This window comes from Mus caroli, chromosome 2 (assembly GCF_900094665.2).
Source record: "Mus caroli chromosome 2, CAROLI_EIJ_v1.1, whole genome shotgun sequence".
Classification (NCBI taxonomy): domain Eukaryota; kingdom Metazoa; phylum Chordata; class Mammalia; order Rodentia; family Muridae; genus Mus; species Mus caroli.
The window spans coordinates 23,393,991-23,400,410 of NC_034571.1; the positions used below are offsets into that span (position 1 = coordinate 23,393,991).

A 6,420-nucleotide genomic window follows, 5' to 3' on the forward strand; every position below is an offset into this window, starting at 1 on the left:
AAAAAACAGTGGTTAGATGCCACGAAGTAGGTGGCAATGCCTTAACCGTATGTGTGTTGTTAGGCCCAAGGGCCTCTTCCATCCTTGTCAAGGGGAGTGCTAACCTTCTCTCCTTTCATACAACACGGTAGTAGCGCTCTCCCGCAGAGTATTTAAAGCTCCTAATCTAGGACCTTTTAAGGTAATGGTGAATTTTGTTTAGTAGTCACAAAAACTTGTTACTGAAAAGTATTATATTTTATTTGGTTGTTTGATAATTTCAGCGCGGTTATTTAGAAGTAAAAACGGTTTATTATTTCTAACCCGACCATGCTTTAATTAATTCATAAAACTAGCCAATCACAGGCCCAAGGGAACACCGGAAGTTGTGAACGTTCTTGGGCAAAACAGATTCCCCGGAAACAAAACAGGGTAGGCGCACATCCAACCGGGACACGCTTGCAGACGGCGGGAAGTGGAAGTGGGCGGGCACGAATCAGAAGACGAGCGCCTGTTAATCCTTCCTGGATTTCCGGACGACGGGTTGTAAACGCTGAAAGTGCGGGGAGGCTGTGTACGGAGTCTGCGCATACTCCTCCGCTCCCGCCACCGTGTCTGCGCATGCGCAGCGAAGGCTGACTACACGTCAGCTGTAGCTCTGGATTCGAGAAAGGGAATAACTGTTCTACACCACGGCGGTTGTCCCTGCTTTTGTATCCACGTCCGGGGATCTTCGGTTAAGTCCATTTTATTGAAGAAGCCATCGATCTAGAACAACCTGGTAGTATCAGTCCCCTTCGTAAAACCACGGTGTGTTAAGAATGCACACGTATCTAAAGAAGGACAGGCATACTCACACCTGTACAAGTGTCATGCACATTTTTACAAACGCATGCTCTAGTGCACACGAGTGCACATATGCATACAAACAGTGAAGGAGCTGTATGTGTCGGCTGTGTTTACTTTGTGTTTTTCGGGCTGCTTGTGTTTTACAGCAGTCGGTAGTTAGCTGGGCATGTGGTTCATACCTGTACCTGGGGAGTATCTGACCAGGCAGTCAGGAAAATTGAGTAGTACTAAGCCAGCCCAGTCTAGGCGAAGGAGACGTGTCTTGGAAACAAACAGGACTTAATTTGTTAAGGCAGGTTCATGGCCAGGCACTGAAGGAGTCAAAGTGGTGCCAGGGTTATTCACCTAGATACTGTGGACGGAGTGGGCGTGCATATCACATCTGGAACGCTAGCATTATTTAGAGAAGGTCTGTAGAACTGTACATAGCCCTGGTTGTTCGGGAGAGTGCTGTGTAGACCATAGCAACTTGAACTCAGATATCTGACCGTCTCTGCCTTCCCAGTGCTGAATTAAAGGCCTGCAGTACCATATGCCATAGGCTAGCATTATTGAGTCAGGTTTTTCTATTGGGAAGTTTTAGGACAAGCTTGTTGGCCGTAGTTTGGAATCTGATCACAGATGGAAAGACAGAGCAGATTACTCTGCACATTGTCTGTATGAGAGAGCATGGGCCAGGGTCTGGGTCAGCTTTCTGGGGGTGGGAGCTGGACCTGAGGCTGGGAGCAACATTTTGGGTGATCTTGGTGTTGCCTTGAGCTGGGAGAATGAATTGGCAGCTTTGGTTTGGCACCAGCACAGCTACATCCTCTTCATGGGCTTGAAAATTCATTGCAAATAGTGGGAGGAGGGGGCAGCCGGTCCCGTAGGAACACCAGAGCAGGCCTCTTCAGCTTTAAAAATAAAACAAAGGCATGTTGTCCCCTGACAGCTTTTCAGAGTCACTTCTATCATGCAAGTCCCTGAGCTCAAACTCAGGCCATCACATCAGTCACTGCATGTCTTTACCCACTGAATCCTCTGTGGTCCTCTGTGGTTCCTACTGTCATGCCCGGCTTTGCATTTGTACTGAGAGGTACAGGTGGAGGTCCACTGCCACATTTAGAGACAAAGTGTGTCTCAGGGTAAGGAAAGGCAGCTAGAGGTGTGTCTTAGGGTCGGGACTATGCTGGGAGAGCCTACTAGGCCACAGTTCTTTCTTGGACAACCTGCAGAACCTGTGGGTACCAGGGAAGCTCTTTGTTGTTCGTTAGTAGAACATGCTTTGCTGGTGCCTCTGGGCCTTGAGCTGTGATAAACACACCTTCTGTTCCCTTGTCTATCATACTAGCACCTGCTCACAGGAAGGCCCATGGTGCTATGTCTGGTCAGCATAGGGCTTCTCTCACTGAGGTCCTTGCCATGAACCATGCCAGGCCAAATCTTCCCTGATACCTTAGGGCTTAAGGATCAGTGAGAACTTGCTGAGGCCAGCAGGCTGGGCTGGGCTGCAGTAGAACGGCTTTGTTCCGTGTGTCTAGAGTCTGGAGCATGAAGAGAAAGGAGTAGAAGCACCCCTTCTGGACTGGTGGTTATCCTTAAATGCTCCTAAGGACATCCTGAACTGCACACAGAGAAAGTTCTAGAAGCCAGAATTGTTCAGGTCACTTCACTGACCAGTTGCTAGATAGAGCACACACAGCTAAACTGGAATGTCAGATAAAACGATGAATTTTTTAAAAAGTATATGTCCCAAATATTTCGTAAGACATATTTCACTAAAACTAGCCTGTTTACTGAGAGTCACATTTAATGGGATGCCCATTAAATATTTTTTAAATACTACTTTTAAAAATGATATGCTTATGAGAATTTTGCCTGTGTATGTTTGTGTATGATGTACATGCAGAGGCCAGAAGAGGGTGTCTGATTCCTTGGAACTGGAGTTACAGTGCTTGTGGCTGCCATGTAGATCCTGGTTATTGAGCCAGTCTTTTACTGAACAACAAGTCTTCTTAATTGCTAAGCCATATATATATATATATATATATATATATATATATATATATATATGTATATATATATTTTAAACTCTTTATATACTCTATAGATATGAAGGATGCTAGCTGGGTATATACAGCAAGCATGGGTGTGTTCATTTGTCTGAATTTGCATGTAGGTGTGACGTGACTTGCACTCTCTCTTAGTTAGGGTTTTACTGCTGTGAACAGACACCATGACCAAGGCAAGTCTTATAAAAAACATTTACTTGGGGCGGGCTTACAGGTTCAGAAGTTCAGTCCATTATCATCAAGGTGAGAGCATGGCAGCATCCAGGCAGGCATGGCACAGGCAGAGCTGAGAGTTCTACGTCTTCATCTAAAGGCTGCTAGTGGAAGACTGACTTCCAGGCAACTAGGGTGAGGATCTTATACCCACACCTACAGTGACACACCTACTCCAACCAGGTCACACCTATTCCAACAAGGCCACACCTCCAAATGGTGCCACTCCCTGGTCCAAGAATATACAAACCATCATACCCTCGAAGATGGATGGTACCCTGGAACTACCAACTGAAATAAATCTTTCCTTCCTACGTTGCTTTTGGTCAAGGCGTTTTATTACAGTAATAGACATGAGATTGGGACACCACCTAAGTCCAGCTTGTGCAGGGGCATGAAGGAAAGAGAATGCAGTCACATTGTGCTAAAGAGCCCCTCCTGGGATCCCAAACTCGGAGCTCTTGGGAAGAACATGATAGAAGAACATAGAAGAGAGAGTAAGGAAAGTGGGTCTGCATGTGGTGTGTTGAGCAGGAACTTTGGTGTCGGTGTTAGCTTTTGTGTGGCATGGCTGAGCCCTGATGACCATGGTCAGGTAGAAGAGGCTCTTGTGGACCTCAGTGACTGCAGTCAGCATTCAAGTTGAGTTGTAAAGTGCTAAAGCAATCAAGAGCAGATGAGAAAAAGAAAGACAGAAAAGGGCGGGCACTAGGGTAACTCAAAAGCAAACTGGGAGGTGCCCAGTGGGCAAAGCGCTTTGCAGGTATGAGAAACGAGTTTGAATCCCTAGCACCCACATAAAAGCTAGGTCTGCGGCCTGGGTCTAAACCAGTGCTGGAGACAATGGGGGCGGGCTGATATGGACACAGGCTGGTCCCTGAAGTTCACTGGCTTGCTGAAGTAGTGACCTCCAGGTCCACTGAGCGAGCCTGTCTCAAGAAATAAAAGTGTAGAGTGATTAAGGGAGGCCTTCAATGTCAGCCACTGGGTGCTACACATACATGCACAGGCAAACATACACATAGCACACATGATTTCTTTCTTTTTTTTTTTTATCAAATATTGTTGCGCCCACCTCGGCCGGCAAGAAAGACACAACACGGTCGGATTCTTCTCAACAGCCTTTATTGCAGGAATGCCTTGATGCTGCTACAGGGATCCCAGGCACCCAGGGAGGTCTGCTTATATGCACCCCAGCACAGGGAAAGGCTTTGCGTCTTCCTGGGATAGGTTGAACCGCTGTCACCTAATTAGCATATACCCGCTCAGGAGGGGTTGGCACCAGACTCGGGCTTACGCCTGCCTGTGCAGTATTGTTGTTTATGACAATGGCACACCGGAAACTGGAGCCATCTTAGAGTTGGCTTCCTACAAAATATGATAAGGGTTCTGTTAAATTGAAGTTCTCAAGGGAAAAAAATGACAAGAAGCTGAAGTCTGTGCTTGTGAGCCTCTGGGAAGCTTAAAAATCTGAGCAATTCCTCCCCAGATGTGCAATCTCCATTGTATCCTCTTCTGTTGGAAGAATGTCTGAGGTGGGAACCACCTGTTTAGTCAGTGCCCTCTTGCAGTGAAGTGAGAGATTGAATGACCATGGCAACTCTTATGATAGAAAACACATGGCCGGGCGGTGGCACACACCTTTAATCCCAGCACTTGGGAGGCAGAGGTAGAGAATTTCTGAGTTCGAGGCCAGCCTGGTCTACAGGGTGAGTTCCAGCACAGCCAGGGCTACACAGAGAAACCCTGTCTTGAAAAAACAACAACAACAGAAAACAAATGGGGATGGAGTGATGGCTCAGTGGTTAAGAGTGCCGATTTCCTTATCAAAAGATGGCCTAGTAGGCCATCACTGGAAAGAGAGTCCCATTGGACTTTATATGCCCCAGTACAGGGGAACGCCAGGGCCAAAAAGTGGGAATGGGTGGGTAGGGGAGTGGGGGGGGGAGGGTATGGGGGACTTTTGGGATAGCATTGGAAATGTAATTGAGGAAAATACGTAATAAAAAAATATTTTTAAAAAAAGGGTGCTGATTTCCTCTAGAGGTCCTGAGTTCAAATCCCAGCAACCACATGATGGCTCACAACCATCTGTAATGGGATCTGATTCCCTCTTCTACTGTGTCTGAAGACAGCTATAGTGTACTCACACACATAAAATAAATAAATCTTTAAAAAAAAAACATGTAAGTGGGGCTGACTTACAGTTTGAGAGGGTTAGACTATTATCATCAGGGCAGGAAGCATGGTGGCACCCAGGAAGACATGGTCCTGGAGAAGTAGGTGAGAGTTCTACATCCAGATCCACTGGAAGCAGGAAGAAAAAGATATTGGCCTGTGAAGAGGTAACTTAAGGGTTCTTTGGAAAGTTAGCTGGGGCAAACACGTGAAAGAACGATTCTCTGAAGCAGACACAGGAAAGAGGATGTTCTGCTAAAGCAAGCACATGAAAGGACAAGTGATGAAGGATTCTTTGCTAACAACACACATGTACTGCTTCCGTGGAGTGGTGCTGAGGCAAGACACATGCTGAAGCAGGGCACATGGTATTTGGAGGGTATAAATAGGACTCCATGGAGTGATGGAGAGAGTTTGGCTGGCTGGTGTATTGACCATGCTCTGGACAGCTCTCTCTGTCATACCCTACTTCCCCTTGTGGGTTAAGAGTGAGTTGGTGGCAGAGTCAATGACACAGATTCTGGGAGCAGGAGGAGAAACACCGCAGCAAGCTCACTGAACGCTGCTACAAGCTCCTGTACTATCCTCCACCCACACCCCCATTGGTCCCAAGAAAGCATCTCTTCTAAACGGCAGATGCTGATTGGCTCAAGTTATTTGCTCCTGAAATCCTTGGTCTCAAGTCTTTGCTGATCTTCACTTCCCTGAGAGAGGCACAGCTAAGAACTTCTGGTGTTCCTGTTGGTCCCTCCTGCTGAGGCCTGGCTGTCTCTGCTAGGCCCTGTCACCGCTGTTGCTAACCTGACTACCGAACTGGACTGCTGGTGTATCTGTGAAGTGTTTGCGAGGGGGTCGAGCTGCCGCCGCCTGCTAACCTGTGAACTGAACTGCTGATATTCATACAACACAGATGGGAGTTGCTCAAAGAACTTTTCTAAAAGGCCCACTTTTCCCTGTATCCTTTCTTTTTTACTACCTCTGTTGGGTGGTGGGCTACAAGGGAGGTTAAAGTATTTAAGAGCCACCATTAAGAATAGAATTTGAAAGCCGGACGTGGTGGCGCACGCCTTTAATCCCAGCACTCGGGAGGCAGAGGCAGGCGGATTTCTGAGTTCGAGGCCAGCCTGGTCTACAAAGTGAGTTCCAGGAC

General features: G+C 47.1%; 1 non-coding gene across 1 annotated transcript; it reads right to left on the reverse strand.

The window, feature by feature from the left end:
- Positions 1 to 126, reverse strand: LOC115030544. The gene has a single exon (XR_003836126.1). It is a non-coding gene; the product is annotated as a U6atac minor spliceosomal RNA (small nuclear RNA).
- Positions 127 to 6,420: the final 6,294 nt, after the last annotated feature.